Here is an 18,582-nt window from a genome sequence, read left to right as displayed (position 1 = left end):
TATTTTTTTAATTATTAGGTCTATTACTTTGAAAAAATTACTGCTTAATTTGATACTAATTTCTAGAATTAACAATAAATAAATCGATTAATATTTAATCGAATTGAACGTATAGTGGAAGACATGAAAACTGACATAAAATTACATCAATTTTCTGCCGTAACTCGGCTATTTGTTAACCGATCTAAAAGAATAAAATGACATTATTTTAATATTTACGGAGATACAATGGATTGAAAAATAAACATGGCCGTCAGTTTGTAATTTGAGAAAGTATTTAAGTCCTGATTTTTTGCTAATATTAAAACTTTATTATCAAGACGCTTACCAAATATAAATGTGATTCGTCTATCCGAACTTGAGATATAAAGTTTTATATAAAAATAACAAAATTGCGGACAGAGAGAGAACGAAGGAGAAATTGCCATTTTTCCTAAGGATATTTTTTGTTTAGTTTTACGAGTAGAATCCGAATAGATATAGCCTGCCCACCATTTTAGAAGCGTTCTTCATATATTGTATAGCCTTGTATTTATATAGTCTACGACATCTCAGTAACATAACGATTCCAACGCAGAGACATCCATACATCTAAATCGGTTCAGCCGTTGAAATTCTGCGGTGGAACAAACATACATACAACCTAAATACATTACACTCCTTTTTAAGTAGTTGTCTAATAGCATTTCATGAGTAAATTCATAATCAGCGTCCAGCAAATACTACTGGAAATAAATTGATGAAAATTTCTGTACATCTTATTACGATGTAAGTGCACACTAAGAAACGATTTTTTTGAAATTCAGTCTTTAAAGAGTTAAAATAAAGTAACAATGTAATTTAATTTTTTTTTATCTCTTGGTAACAAATGTAGATTCGAATTGATTATTTTTTTGTGTAATTTTCATGTAAATTCTAAAAATCAATTTCATAATTTTTTCAAAAGCCTAGATTAAAGGGTCAAAATGGATTTTTGAATTTTGTTTATAACCCGGCTATTTTTGTTTTAATTTCTCGTTGACAATGAAAATCAACTTGAATTTTAGCGTGTGTAATCTTCATGTGAATAAATAAAAACCGGTTTCAAGATTTTCTGAAATTCGATCTTGAAAGGGATGAACAAAGGTAAAACGTTTTGAACAACGACTGCAAATTTTCTCCATTTCCGATTATACTAAACTACATACTCAGTACATTTAGCTTGCAAATACTCTTCAAATAAATATTTAAAAACTATTTCCGGATTTTTTTGAATTTCGAGTTTTTAAGGGATGCGACGATGTTGAGTGCGGGTTTCAACCAACACAGTCAAGCCACTGTTACTGTATGTGCTACTTACCGGCTGCACCTGACTCAGGTTACTTTATTAAAAAACAAATTAACCGCGACGGAAAACGCAAATAATCATTTAGAGCGAGCGAAGTCGTGACGGGGATGTTTCTACAGCATTTAAAGGATTAAAATTATAGATTTTTCTGAATAAAGAAAAACCATTTTCCACATCCAATTAGCAACATTTAGGTAGGGTTACATGGGAATTTAAATTTAAACGTTACAAATATTATTTCAATCACTCAATTCGTATACTATTTAGTAATTTACAAGCAAGAAAGTCTCATCATAAGCGTAAAAAAAAAAAATTATTTACTCTGTTGATTTATTATCTTGACATAATTTTGGATAAAGTTCAACTAAAATGTGAGAGCTTCTTCCTTATCAGACTTTTATAACTTCCTTATACGAAGTAAAGTAAATATTGAGATCGCAAAAAATTTCGTTTTTCAGATTTCAACATACTCATTTTATGGATCCACCCCTCAATCCATTTTGACTAGTTTCGGCGTGACTTCTGCACGTACGAATGTATGTATGTACGTACGTACTATGTATTTCGCATAACTCAAAAACGATTAGCCGTAGAATGTTGAAATTTTGAATTTAGTACTGTTTTAACATCTAGTTGTTCACCTTCCCATTTGATTGCAATCAACTGAACCAAAGTGTCCAGAAAACCCAAATCCAAAAACTTTGAATTTTGGACTTTTTCTTAACTGCAGTAATAAGCCTCATTGAAAACTTTTCAACGATATATCATAAGTGATTACAGCCAAATAAAAGTTTAATTAATGAAATATTTGGACTTAAAAGAGGAAGGCACATCGATTCGAATCAGATTTCATCTCCTATTTTTTTTTTAATTTTAATATACTGGTTTTTTAATAATTATTTACTTCTAATTGTAAAAACAAATTTACAGTAAATAATAATACAATAACAGCAATAAAATTTTTTAAAAAATATGAAAAACTATCCGAAAATATTAATGAAATAAAGTTTTATGTACTTTTCTAATGTACTTAAATTATTAATAGAAATAATGTAGATGGACCGCTGAATACAAAAATAGGAAGAGAAAAGATTATGGAGGTAGAAGAATTTTGTTATTTGGGAAGTAGAATTACTAAAGATGGACGAAGCAGGAGCGATATAAAATTGCCGAATAGCACAGGCGAAACGAGTTTCCAGTCAAAATTATAATTTCCTTACATCAAAAATTAATTTAAACGTTAGAAAAACATTTTTGATAGTATATTTTTGCAGCGTAGCTTTATATGGAAGTGAAACTTGGTAGATCGGAGTACCTGAAAAGAAAAGATTAGAAGATTTTGAAATGCGGTGCTATAGGAGATGTTAAAAATCAGATGGGTGGATAAAGTATAATGGGTGGATAAAGTAAATGTAGAGGTGTTGCGGCAAATTGATGAAGAAAGAAGCATTTGGAAAAATATAGTTTAAAGTAGAGACAAACTTATAAGCCACATATTAAGTCATCATGGAATAATCGCCTTTAATTTTGGAGTGACAGATAGATGGGAAAAAGTGTGTAGGCAGGCAACGTTTGGAATATATAAAACAAATTGTTAGGGATGTAGGGTGTAGAGGGGAAAATCAAAATGAAACGACTGGCACTACATAGGGAATGTCGGAGAGCTGCATCAAACCAGTCAAATGACTGAAGACAAAAAAAAATGTACTTTTCATTTTAAAAATATTGTGTATATGTAATTTAATAGGCATACAAGGAAGTCATGTGGTTCCACATCAGACTTTTTATCTTTCGTTTTTTAAATTATATATTTATTTATTTATTATTAAAGTAATTATATCTTAATAGTTTTTGTTTTATATTTATTTAATAATAAATATAAAAAGAAAAATTAATATCTGCATATATAATGTATTTATAAAATACTGAAAAATTAATTTCTGTTCTTATAAAATATATACGAACACTATGTTCGTTGCAGATGGTGGCATTTTATTTATTTTTATATGTTTAGTTTATGAATTGATAAATTACGGAAAGGTTTTTGAATAGATGCAGTAATTAAATTATGAAAATTAAATTTTATTTAAGTATATATAATTGAAAATTAAGTATATTGGTCTAGGTCAAAACTACTACCCTATTAAGTACTTATAGAATCTATCATATATATATATATATATATATATGTGGATTAAACGAACTGTTACCATTGGATTTATAATAGACCTTTTGCTTGTCTTGTATTATCGTATAGAGAAGAGTAGTGCAAAATAAACGCAATAACTTTACCCTCTGTAATACAAATTGTTGCAATAAGATTAGCTACCATTTCGTTGTCGTCGAAAATGTTTATCCAAATTGGCATCCTCAAAGTACTATTATATCGGTTCTCACTTAGTTAAACTTTTCGTGCTGTTACGAGGGTTAGGTTAGATTATAGGGGCGGGACAGGGTTGGGCCGTTCCATGCCAACGAACCGCCACAATGGAACAACCCCGCGCTCAGTTCTAGCGCGCCATGCGGAGCGTAATTGAACTACGTACGGTAGCTCCAACTGACAACCCTTTTGTCCCAATTATTTCATTACCTCCCTCTCCCTTCCGCTATTACTATTAGTATTATCTTTATCCCTCTCTATAAATTCTCTTTCTCTATATCTCTGCACCATTCTAGCGGTAGTTTGTACGACTTAAAATATTTGTATGATGTATAAAGAACACACACACTTTTGTTTGATGAGATGAATTCACCAGTTAATATCAATTAGGCTATAAGTACGGTTGGAAAAATAAAATAATAAGCTACGAATAAAATCCAACGAAATATTGTTAATGTACATTAATAAAATTACACATTATATTTTCTGTCTTAAATTTTATAGCTACACACATATACACTTTTATACAACATACGTACATTTATTTTGTTTGTTCTAAAATGGATTAAATTACGTATAATTTAATCATTCTTTTAAACAAATTTTAACATGGCTACTACGTGGTTTAACTAATGATTTTTTTTAATGCAGTCTTCTACTTCTATACAATGCACACGAAAAAAGTTATAAATAATATTTTTATTTTATTTTATTTTTAATTTCTTTGTTTTAATCTTATATTGGTTATTTTTCAAAGGTTTTCATATACATAACATATTCACTGTTTGGATAAGTCATTGCAACAACATATTTTTTTTTTAAATGATTATTATATATTGATTGAAAGGCATTCCACAACGTAGACTGGAATAAAATGTTCAACATTTTAAAAAAATTAGGGTTCAAATATTCAGAGATAGAAGAACAATTGCTAACATGTACAGCAACCAAACAGCAACAGTAATAATTGAAGAAAATAAGAAAGAAGCCGTAATAAGAAAGGGAGTCCGACAAGGATGTCCCCTATCACCGTTACTTTTTAATCTTTACATGGAACTAGCAGTTAATGATGTTAAAGAACAATTTAGATTCGGAGTAACAGTACAAGGTGAAAAGATAAAGATGCTACGATTTGCTGATGATATAGTAATTCTAGCCGAGAGTAAAAAGGATTTAGAAGAAACAATGAACGGCATAGATGAAGTCCTACGCAAGAACTATCGCAAGAAAATAAACAAGAAGAAAACAAAAGTAATGAAATGTAGTAGAAATAACAAAGATGGACCACTGATTGTGAAAATAGGAGGAGAAATGATTATGGAGATAGAAGAATTTTGTTATTTGGGAAGTAGAATTACTAAAGATGGACGAAGCAGGAACGATATAAAATGCCGAATAGCACAAGCTAAACGAGCCTTCAGTAAGAAATATAATTTGTTTACATCAAAAATTAATTTAAATGTCAGGAAAACATTTTTGAAAGTATGTTTGGAGTGTCGCTTTATATGGAAGTGAAACTTGGACGATCGGAGTATTTGAGAAGAAAAGATTAGAAGCTTTTGAAATGCGGTGCTATAGGAGAATGTTAAAAATCAGACGGGTGGATAAAGTGACAAATGAAGAGGTATTGCGGCAAATAGATGAAGAATGAATCATTTGGAAAAATATAGTTAAAAGAAGAGACAGACTTATAGGCCACATACTAAGGCATACTGGAATAGTCGCTTTAATATTGGAAGGACAGGTAGAAGGAAAAAATTGTGTAGGCAGGCCACGTTTGGAATATGTAAAACAAATTGTTAGGGATGTAGGATGTAGAGAGTATACTGAAATGAAAAGACTAGCACTAGATAGGGAATCTTGGAGAGCTGCATCAAACCAGTCAAATAACTGAAGACAAAAAAAAACTAACTAAGATACTTTGATAGTGTTTAGTCTAATTGAAATCTCCATGAAGAGTTGCGAGAAAAAATTATATTTTTAAATTAGGTATTTTTAAAATGCATGTTTAAATTATAGTTTTTTTTCTACTACGCATAGTTAATAAACTAGACTATTTAAAGTTTAAATCCCTCTATTTCCGGCTATTCATCATTCATATATTATTCTATTTCCTATAAGGAAAATAAAATAAATACCCGACATTGCGGATTTTTGACGTAAAACGTCTTAAAAATTACTCTGATACATACGGGTACCAGAACTGAAATTTGTAGCGTATTGAAAGGTCTATATCGTCCTGCCTTAATAACTTCCTAACTATTAGTCTCAGAGACGTAAATGAGGTGTTATTTTATAACGCACATGGTCAGCTCACCGATACGACTTTTGAGTTTGCGTCACTGGTGAGCGGGCTGGTAAGGAAGTATCACAACGCAGATCGGCCAAAACTGGCGCTCTCGTTCATTTCCATTCAGTGTAGTTCACGACTTAGACGTGATAGCACGGTGATTTGAGTGTTTGTGTTTAGATTTTTTTTAGATAGTTCGTTTTAAGTAATACTAAGTGTATTTTAAACAATATTTATGTGTAAATATTAAAATAAACGTGTAAAAAAGTATCAAAATTCAATATGTCAGCCTCAGGCCGCGATAAATCCAGCAGGAAATATAAATTACGAATATCGTTGGAAAGGGAAGGTTGTGGACCACGCACAGGTACCCCGATGTCCGGTGCCGAGCGAGCGAGACTGTATCTAGAGCGTCGCAAAGCTGACATGGCGCGTTCGGTGAACGACGCGAGCACCTCTTCCGCTGCTTATTATGCCTTATGTCTCTTACTTTTCATATCACAGACCGATGTTGAACAAAATTTTCGTCGAATATTAATCGAAATAAATGTCATGTATCATTTAATGTCTTTTTTATGTTAAAATTAAATTTAGTACGCAGTCAGTGTCTCGTTTTTATTTCAATCCAACACAGTAAAAGTGACTCGTTGACATACAGACCGACCAGTTTATCTGTACAATTGACCAAATGAAGGAACTAAAATTTTTAGAATAGAAACTTTCAGTTGTCTTCAACAAAATACGACGGTGGCTCTCCCATTGGTCGGTCTGTAGCTCGGAGGAACTTCATCCAAGATCTGTAACGTTTCACGTTAAACCAACGGCCGTGCGCCCTAACACAGCCCACCCAATTTCTTTTTTTTATTTTGACACGAAATAAGGATTACCTAGTCGTATTTGTAGTTGTTTTAAATGTAACGCAAAATTCTTAATTAAATCTAATTTTTTAATTAAAAAATATTTGGTTACTAAGCAGCGGACTGTTTCCATAATTCGTAAACTAGACTATTTAAAGTTTAAATCTCTCCTTTTCTAACTATTCTTCATTAATGTATTATGGTTTTGTGTCTTATAATGAATATTTTATTTTAAATTCAGATTAACCTTAACGACTTAGTTAAATTTACCCAGCAAAGTTATACAATTCTTTGCCGATTTTTGGCTTAATTGGATGAAATGGATTTAGCATTCTTTTTCTCAAAAAAAAAATACTTAATTTAAAAGTTCAATATTGATCGATTTCGTTATTATCTCATTACTAAACAATTTCAGTAATTTTATTAATTTCATGCGCTACTCCTCCCTTTCTCTGGAATACGGATTCTATTTTTCTTTCAATTTAAAAAAAAAAATTAATTTTTACGGAAAAATGTTTTAAAAGATATATTTATAAAATTAATTTTGTTACACAATTTTTATAACTTTTAACCTTGTTTTCCATTTTCTGATTAAATTTATTTGCCTTAATAAAAAATATATCATTTATTAACTTAGTTTTCCTAATAAAAATTTTTAAAAAATTGTTTTTTTTATTGTACTTTACTTTTGATTTTTATCTGTCTTATTTTCTATATTCTCATAACACAAAACATCAAAAAGGATCTGTTTTTCACTTTAGCTTCCTTTTTCTTTCTGAATAATTTTTTTAAAAAATAATCGATTTATAAATGTAACAAGAGATAAATATTAAACATTAAAAAACACAACTGACAAAAAAAAATTTTGCTGACAAATATTGCTCTTTAATATAAAATAATTAAAGAGCGTGCGGGTGACAATTTTGTATACATAGTATTTGAATGTAGTATAATTTTTTTGTAACGGTTTCTAATCGCTCATTTCGCGAGCACAGAGACTTTTCTCCTACAGTCCTCCATCCGGCGAGCTTTTTTCGATTTCCTCCATAAAACCATTATTCGATCATGCCTACATGATCGATCATACTGTCCGTCAAAAATCATAATTATTTTAAACATGTGTGTGTGTGTGTGTGTGTGTGTGTGTGTGTGTGTGTGTGTGTGTGTGTGTGTGTGTGTGTGTGTGTGTGTTATACACACTGTATTTATATAGCCTATGACACTCCCGGTAACGTAAAGATTCCAACGTGGAGTCATACATCTAAATCGGTTCAGCCGTTGAGCTGCTACAGAACAAATATAAAAACCTTAAGTACATTAGACTCCTTTGATTAGCCGTAGGATGTTGAAATTTTGAATTAGAACTCTTGTAACATCTAGTTGTGCACCTTCTCTTTTGGTTGCAATCGACTGAAAAAAAAAGTCCAAACTCCAAAATAATTCGGATTTTTTACTTTTTCTTAACTCCAGTAATAAGCTCTCATTGAGAGCTTTCCAACGTATATCATAAGTGGTACTTATTTTCATCGGTTCCAGTGTTATAGTCAAATGAAATTTTAATTAATGAAATATTTGGATCTTACAAGGAGAAGGCACATCGGTTCGAATCAGACTTCATCTCCTTTTTTTTAATTTAAATATATTGATTTTTTATTAATTATTAACCTCTGATTATAAGAAAAAATTTACGAAAAGTAATATTTCAATAATAACAATAAAAATTAAAAAAAATATATATATGAAAAAATATAAATAGTTATTAATGAAATAAAACTTATATGCTTTTCATTTAAAAAAAATATGTATATGTAACTTAATAGGTGTACAAGGAAGTCATGTGGGGTCCACATCGGATTTTTTTCTATTCTAATAGAATTCGTAATAATGTTATAAGTTTATTAATATAAATCAATTTCATAGAATAAATAACAATTTATTATTCAATATTTACATTGTATTATTTACGTATTACTTTTATTTCACACCTTGAAGACAATGGATCCAATATATACAAATATATACAGTTGGCCTAAAAAATTTCTCTATCTATATTATTGTACACTTTAAAATAATACGCATAAATAAGACTACATAACGTCTAAATCAATATATGATATTCTATTGTTAACAAATATGATTATATTTTATTTACTAAGAAAGCTGGGATTAATACAATATATCGGAACCAATAAACGTGACACAGCATCACAGAGAAAGTTGTGACAAATATTTTATCACTTTTATTATTATTATTATTATTATTATTATTCAATTTATAATTTATTTTATTAACTATTTGACTGAAAGAAGATTTTCTTTTTATTATTTATTATAGGCTATACCTTACATCATCTCTTAGAGTAGCCTAAAAGAAAATTGTACTACATATTCTGCCTACATTGCCAGATACAGATAATTATTAATTATAATAGATTATAAAATGTATAATTATTTTTAAATTATATTTTCTAAGATTTTAATGATTTCTTCTTTTCTCTGTTAAACATCATAATTATACTTATTTTTATAAAAACAATTTAGGATTTGTCATTAGCTAATCGCGTACAAATTTCTCTCCTTCTATGTTATCGATGTCTTCTCAGTAGGCCTATATTTTCGATGGCCCAAACAGTAAAAAAACGCAGAGAGATAAATTTCGGTTGTACGGGAGAACAGTCCAGTCATTTTAAACTCTGCCAGTAAATTTCATCCGGTTTATCCTGTATATTAACGGCTCTGTGAGACCTGGCGATGTGGTAAAGGATAATCACATCTCGGTCGCATCAGAGATGATATTGCTTTTATTCCTGTATTTGGCTTTCTTTTTATTCAACAACTGGCAGTAATACTGTAGCATTCATAGAGCGACGTTCATGCAGAAAATCGACGAGAAATACGCTTTACTAGTGCCAGAAGGCTCTTACGTCACTCATATTTTTTACTCGGGATAGTAATGGACCCGTGTCTTTTACCCTATGGAAACTTAATAAAAATAGAGATAAATTGAAAAAAGGGACCTATTTTTTTCAATTTAACAGGTCAGAATTCATAATAATTTTCAATTTAATAATTTTAATTCATAATTTGGGTCTCAAGAATTACAATCTGGCTTAATTTTATCGAAGACGCCGAAATAAAGGCGAAATCTTTCACCGGCTGACACGCTAAGGAAGCGTTTTCGAACCTATTATCGCCTATTCGCGGCTCAATCAGGATATTGAGCGATTGACAATTTAGAATAATTTTATAATTACAGTTTATTAGTTTAAAAACATAAAATAATGATAATAATAAGCGACAATAATAAAACAATTAATATATCATAACACATACATAATCAAAACAGAAAACAATCACAATATTACACATCAAATAGTCGTAAATGTCAATAGTATTAATAAACAGAGATTACACACAAGGCAGAGTCTAAAATACTCGTTAGGATTTATTCAGGTAGATAAATAGAAAACCAGAGTTACGACCTACTAACAAAAGATATATCCTTTCTTTTTTTCCTGTTTAGCCTCCGGTAACTACCGTTTAGATAATTGTTCAGAGGATGAATGAGGATGATATGTATGAGTGTAAATGAAGTGTAATCTTGTACATTCTCAGTTCTACCATTCCTGAGATGTGTGGTTAATTGAAACCCAACCACCAAAGAACACCGGTATCCACGATCTAGTATTCAAATCCGTGTAAAAATAGCTGGCTTTAGTAGGACTTGAACGCTGTAACTCTCGACTTCCAAATCAGCTGATTTGGGAAGACGCGTTAACCACTAGACCAACCCGGTGGGTAACAAAAGATATATCACCTTAATTGTATCTAACTCAATTCGCACTGGAAATTTGCTACTTCACTGTCCTCACCGCAGAATGCTCTCGCTGACTGATGTCTCGCGCTCTCGTCTCACAGATTCTCCTTGCTGGACTGACGTCGTAACCTCTCGCTAGGCTGGTTCTCAGAACTCACATCTCAGAGTACTGATTTTTAAATGGTTTAGCCCGTAGGTTTTGTATTTCTATCTTCTTTAGCTGCCGGACGGGATCCAACTCGAAGCGTGAGAACGATTGACCGAGTCCATTCGTTCTCATGCATTCCTTAATTTCCTCTGGTAGCTTTTCTTACGATACAAACATCTTTTCATTGTGTGTCAGAAGGCAGTATTACCAAAGACGATTGTTAAGCGGACCTGTTACCTTTACTAAAAGGTTTCTTTTAGTCCCTTTCTGGATTCTTCTAATTACTACATTTTCTACTACTTTCATAATAATTGGTAGGAATCCGTTACGCAGGTCCGCTTATACCGTTCTTGTTACACTATGTTTTTTTTCTTTTTTACTTTTGAGACCACATTGGACCACTTTAGTCATCCATATTTCAGTTCCTCTTGAATTTCTGTTTCAGTAGTTCTGTAGTTCGAATCGTTGCTTCCTGATTTCATCTGTGACCTCTACTTTGTTATGCCTTTCTAATTTTTTAACGCTGATCTATTTTTTTGAAATGAGTAGTTAATTTTCATTTTATCACAGGCGTCCTCAACCCTAAAGTCAATTTCTTGAAGATCTCTTCGGAGTTCTCTATCATATTTTCCACAGGTTTTTTTTAATATTCCTTGTGACCAGTTGTTTTAGAATTCCGTTCTCACGTATTCTTAATAAGTGGAAAAATGGGAAATCCTTCGTTTTTTCATTGTACTGAGAATCTGGTCGACTTGTTTGTAGACTTGTTTCATTTGTGGCAACTCGCCAGACCCCATCCTTTTGATAACTTTTATTTAAATAAGTTCTGATAATTCGCCTTTCTGTTTTAAGTAATTGGTCCGATTTACTTTCATTCTTAATTTGAAAGATAGTCTCACAAAAGCGCCACCAGAAGAACTACTGTGTTATAATGGTGAATTTTGGATTTTATGAGAGACATTTTTTATTGTATGTTTGCCAAGTTAGATTTAGTGCTCTTTTAATTTTAGTTATTCTCTTTACATATGTATATAAACATGGTTTATATTATTTTTATATAAATATTTATGTATACTTCTTCTTCTTTATATTTCTTTACACTATGTTTATATAAATTTTCTTTACTTTCACCAGTAGAACGTGCCGTGGAAGTTTGTTTACATTCTCCGTGAATCATTCTGTATACATACACCAGCATCCTTGTCCATATAGCGCGATTACTTGCGTATTCCGTCGCGATCAGGGGATATTTAGCAGGTACTCCTCTATCCAGTGAAACCTGAAACCCCCCTGTGTTCATTAAACACACGCTTTAAGAATAACAATGATAAATAAAAATTAAAGCCTGTTCAGTTTATAAAAATAATCAGCGTATTATAATTTCTTCGAAGCAACAGTTCGATCAGTACAGGACAAGAAACTTTGAGTAATCTCAAGAATGCTGATTTCAAAATAATCGACCTCCATCATAAAAATATTAGTTATAACTGATTACCCGTCTTTCGTACGAGTAAAAATGTATTTTACCCGGTTCTTAGCGTTACCCGACAAACACTACTGGGAGGTGAAAGTACTTCGTTTCTCATCTTTATTTTATTTTTTTTATTTCTTAAAATTTTTTTTTTAGTCAAGTAGCCGAAGGCAGGTGCAGCCAGTCGCGTCGCACATAAAGAAATATTGGCGTATTAGTTGAGTCGGCGTGGCTCAACTAATACGCCTATGGTGTAAGGCGTTTACACCATCGCAAATCTTAAATAATCAAAATTTTAAAAAATCCGAATAAGGTTTTAAGATATTTATCTGAGGACTATTTGCTAACCTAAATCTACTGAATATTTCGTTTAATATAGTCAAAGATGACGAAAATTAATTGAGAATTTTTTTACCTTTCTTCACCACTTTCACGGTCGAATTTCAAAAAATCTAGAAATTGTTTTTTGATATTCATATAAAGATTACATACACCAAAAATCAAGTTGATATCTTCATTTGTTACCGAGAAATTAAAAAAAAAAAAAATAGTAAATTACATTGTTTTTTCATTTTAACCCTTTAAACATTGAATTTCAAAACTCCTTTCTTAGTGTACACTTATACTAAGAAGAACCTATATACAAATTTTCATCAATTTATCTTCACTGGTTTTTGGTAGACGTTGATTACGAATCACTAACGACGTGCTTGTTTTATATATGTCGATACACCGTGTGTGTACACGCATACATATATATGAGAGAGAGAGAGAGAGAGAGAGAGAGAGAGAGAGAGAGAGAGAGAGAGAGAGAGAGAGAGAGAGAGAAATAGAGGGGGGGTGAAGATATAGAAATAACAAAATTATTCACATTTTAGTTAAAAGTTAATACGTTTAGAGTTATGACAAGTGATGAGAAGAACTGGTTTTTGGATATAAAAACCCTAAAGGGATTATTTAAGCTGTAGATTGTATTTTCTAAAAAGTAGGATTTAAAGGTAACAAAGAATTCAATCAGGGGTTTACGGACTTGTTTGTAGGACCGAATAGAGGAAATAAATGTCTGTCAATAGAGGTTTCAGGAGAAGGAACGTATCATTTCATAGTATTGGAATGCTACACAATGTAAATATTCTTTTCCTTGTATTGATATTTATATATATACCCTATTTAATAAAGGAGAAATATTTGACGGTTAACTTAACGTTAGTTTTTAGGTGACAAGAAAACATATAAGGAGAACGTGTGTTTATCATACACGTGCACATACACACACACAGAGAGAGAGAGAGAGAGAGAAAGGGAGAGGGACAAAAACTAACACTTAGTTAGTTTTTGTGTTATTTATTGTAGAATGGTATGTTTTCAAAATTTATTTCATTAGTAATTTACCATAGAAACATTCAGTTAAAATTTCTAAATAAATATTGTAATACGAAGTGTATTTTCTAAAAAATACTCAATCATTTTAATATCCAAATAATAAATAGTAATCTAATCAAAGAAATAGATGAATATATATATATATATATTTTTTAATTACCAAATTGAAAGACAAACATAATCCACACTAATAACAATAACTTTAACATATTTTTATAATAAATAACATAGAACAAAATGAATTAATACACTATTTAACTTTTTTTTTTTTAAATCTACACAAAAGAAAATAAAAAAGCTTTATATGTGTAAATTAAAAATCTACACATATAAAGCTTTTAATGTTAAAGTGAATGCTAAGGCAGTATAGATTCATAACAGCACTCAGTTGTCTTATCTTATGAATATTTCTTGTTGTCCGGTCATACGTTATCTTACTTCTTTTTTTTATTTCTCCATAATGAATTTTATTTTAATATTATGTATTTATTTTATTTTATTTGATTTCAATGTAAATTTAAATAATTTTACATTTTAGTTCTATGAATTTTTTTTTAACTTAATTTTTTATTTTTTTTATTTTTATGTATCATGCTACAAAAATCATGTATTTTTGTTTAATTAAATATTGTATTTTTAATTAGTTCTTTTATTAATCATCATATTATAATGATATGAACTCGCGGGTAGCACTCGTTTCTTTTGCTACCTACGTCAAGGATAAATGTTTAATAAAATTGTATATATAATTTCAATTGATAATAAATAAATATTATAATATGTAAAGTAAATAATATCAGTTGATATAGCCGTTTAATTTGTGGTTTGTTGTTAGTTATTTATTATTTTTTTATTGTTATCTATATTATAGCACTGTTTAAAGTTAGTTATTGATGCATTATGAATGTAAAATTCAATAAAATTGTTAATGCATCGCATTTTACTACGTTTTATTGTTAACACGATATTTCCGTCATTACAATTTTGAATGCTTATAACTCGATAACGACAGCATTAACAGAAAAACGGGGTTCATCTTTGCTTTTTTTGTAAAAATTTAAATCAAAATCATGTGTCATATGTGAACACTAAGTTTAATTCAATATGGCAGATCCAAGATGGTGGACAAAAATTAAAAACCCGACAATGCAAATCTTTTTTTAACTATGTAGAACCCCATTTGTTTCTGCCTCAATAAGTAAAACAAAGAGATTGAATGCGATCTCATACGAGTAAACTGAAAACTAAAAGCGACAGAATGTATTTCTGGAAGGCTGCAGAAAATAATTAGACGTGAGCTTTTCGAAATGAATGCTGATCATAACTTGGTTCAGAATGTCTTGACAAATTTACGAGAGGTCATTTACAAACTACAGCGGAAGTCTACGGGACCGGAACCAAAAAATCCATTGAAAGAGCCATGCAAGAGCTGAAAAAACTTAAAAACTTGAAAATGACAAAAAATGAACATTTTTATTTTCTAAAAGGAATAGTGCCTTCATAGACACAATTTTAAGTTTTTTTCTTTTTTTTCTTTATTGTTTAACACTATTGTGATATTTTAGGAAAATGATATACAGGATGATGTCATCCTTCTACATAAAGTACTATTTGAAAATTTGTAATAAAAAATAATCGATTGCATATTCTAACATTCTGTAAATGAAAAGAGAACTATTGAGTTCATGCTAAATAGTGTTTTTTTCAACTTTTTTCACCGTATTCCTTTTCTTACTTTGTTTTAAGTTACTTGTCTTTGGTTTTCTTGCAAGCGAATTTTTTTCAGACAGGCAGTGTTTTATGTTAATGAATCCAAATTAAAAAAAAAAGTTATTTATTATTTTTTTTTTTAAATAAAAAAAGCTTAAATAAAAAAAGGTGGGTTGTTTCTACTGATGCTCGGCATTCACACACATACAAACACAACTTAATTTAAAATATTTATCATGTTATTCAAATATGATATTTTTTCGTTTATTTAATTCAATGATTCTAACTAAAGCGCGTGCGCGCGCATATCGTATTTAATTCGCGCGTGTGTGAAAGTACTAGCGGCGACGGTCAGCATTAACTAAACTAATGTAATTTCACAACTTACATAGAATAAATTTTGCTTGTACGGTCGGGAGTCTGGTGTAGCCGCGAGGCTTAACGCCCCAGGCACCGAGTCAACCGGGCGATCGAGTTACACCAAGTTACTTTTTTACACATTAAATATTATTAATTTATTTAATTCTACCGCTCACCTGTGACGTCACAACATAGCAGGCGACTACAACAGAATTTTTTGAGGGAGGTGCGATTTCACAAAAGTTTTTTTACCAATATTGTTATTTTTTAATCGTTAGCGAATGCGCCAAAGAAAAATATAACCTTAATTAGGCGAAATATCGAGATACTGAGAGAGACCTACACCTCACCCCCTCGACGTTTTAAATTGAAAATTTAATGGCGTCAATGCCCCATATATAAATGTAACTTTGGTCAAAATCGGTCTAGTAGTTCTGAAGATATATGGTGATTTAGAGGCTAACTCCGAACACACACACATATGTATATACGAACATTAACATCCGGAAAAATTTTAACCGGTTTTTTGGGTTCCTTAGTTGTTAAAATGTTAAGATGTGGTGAAAACCACATATGCCCAAATTTAACCGATTACAATTGTTTTTACTTTCTTTTGTAGAGCTATAGCGCTAGACGGGAAGGTAGAACTTCACTGAAAACCTTTTAAAAGTAATAATTTTATAATTTCGACTCTGAAATGGTCACCAAATTATGAGTAGGAAGTTATTTATTTTAAATTTATTGTCAGGTTCTAAATACTTTTATTAAATAATAAAAGGAAAATTTAAGAAGTATTATTTTTTAGGTTTTATATGCAGTTATTTTTTAATTCGGTTTTATATTTTAAATTTCAAAGTTTATTTTATAGTTAATATATACGTTATAAAAATTATGAATAAAGATAAATGTGTAAAAGTTAATGTCCATTATTAAAAACTAATAACATTAAATTTTTACGACATATGTTTTATGAATTAAACTATTATTTTTAAAGGAAACTCTGTTGTTTGTATTTCTATGTTTTTTTTTTTTTTCATTTTTATAAGTTTGTTACATTGTATTAGATCTATACTTATAAGGTCTAATGTTCTATAGAGCTGATTGGCTGAGATTGCAGTATCTTGTAAGGTCTGGATAAAGTCAACGTTAAAACCCTAACAGTGTCTGAAATCTCTTATAAAATGCAACCCCCATTCATAACTTTACCGTCCCGACAAATCCACAAGAGTGCTCTGATATCTTTCTACTATTTTATAAACCCCTCTCATACCACAAACTTAGGAAAATATATTTTTATCTAAAGAAAAAAAAATTTATCACACCTCCAAACCTGCTGTTATGTATTCCTCAGATGTTTCGTAGAAAAAAATAATAGCTTCTTATAGAGTATAAATTTCTTTTATTGTCATTTCTTTAAACTACGATTTTCTGTTTCTGAAGAATTTAATATTTTCTCTTTTTTTTCTAATATAGTTTAGGGGTGAAAGTTTCAGTTAATTTTAAAATATTTTTTATTAAACCTGTACGTAGACAAATTAATACTGATAGATAAATGAACAGCAAAAAAATAATTCAAAAGAAATGATAAAATTTATATCTATATCATTACTTAAAAAAATTTATTTACAAAATTTTTACTTAGAAAATTTTAAAAAATATATAAGCAATAACAAATGAAAGAAATAAATGAAAATAAACAATAATAAAATACTAAAAAAATGTATGAAATACGCATTTTTAAACTTAATATTTGGAACTTTTAAAATTTTAGATAAAACTGATTTAATTCTCAAAATATACATTTTATAGAATAATTTTTCTTTGTAAACGCTTTTTAAAATAGTTTCAAAAATATTATGCCTATTTGAAAAAAATATATATAAAAATTTAACATAAAAACTTAAGGTTACATATACAGAGTGATTCACGAAGAATGTAAAAACTTTTCAGAACATGTTCTACTAACCCACCGGGTTGGTCTAGTGGTGAACGCGTCTTCCCAAATCAGCTGATTTTGAAGCCGAGAGTTCCAACGTTCAAATCCTAGTAAAGCCAGTTATTTTTACACGGATTTGAATACCAGATCGTGGATACCGGTGTTCTTTGGTGGTTGGGTTTCAATTAACCACACATCTCAGGAACGGTCGAACTGAGAATGTACAAGACTACACTTCATTTACACTCATACATATCATCCTCATTCATCCTCTGAAGAATTATCTAAACGGTAGTTACCGGAGACTAAACAGGAAAAAGAAAGAAAAGAACATGTTCTACTGGTGAAAATAAAGAAGAAAGTTCATATAAACAAAGTAAAACGCTTCGTTAGCGAGGGTCGGCTGGGGAAGATTTCGCCCTGACTTCTACGCCTTCGGTAAAATTAAGTCAGACTAACTCTTGGAACCCAAATTAAGGAGTTAATTTAGTAGTGCTTTTAATAAAATCTTGCTTGAAAAATTGAAAAAATAGATCTCAGTATTGAATTTTTAGTAGTTCCGTAATGGCTGTATTTTATAGTTTCATTTAATACTCAGTAAAATGTCCCACATTTTGATATGTTTTGTTTTTAATGTACTTCAAAATTCTTACGTTTGTATTTAATTTTTGTGGATTTTATTCATACCATTTTACTCAGATTCAAATCTTCTATAAGTTCTGTTTGAAAGTTTTTTTTATATTTATTACCCACTTAACAAATTATACGAGAAATGTAAAACAGGATGTTTTCTGACCCCTTCCCCCAAATTTTTTGTCTTTTACTCAACATTTCTCGAAGGCTACTAAGAATACATTTTTGGGACATTTTTAAAAAATTTTTAGTTCAGATTTAGAATAAAAA

Source organism: Lycorma delicatula, chromosome 7 (genome assembly GCF_047948215.1).
Source record: "Lycorma delicatula isolate Av1 chromosome 7, ASM4794821v1, whole genome shotgun sequence".
In the NCBI taxonomy this organism is placed as follows: Eukaryota; Metazoa; Arthropoda; class Insecta; order Hemiptera; family Fulgoridae; genus Lycorma; species Lycorma delicatula.
Note: the sequence above shows the minus strand (reverse complement) of the source record.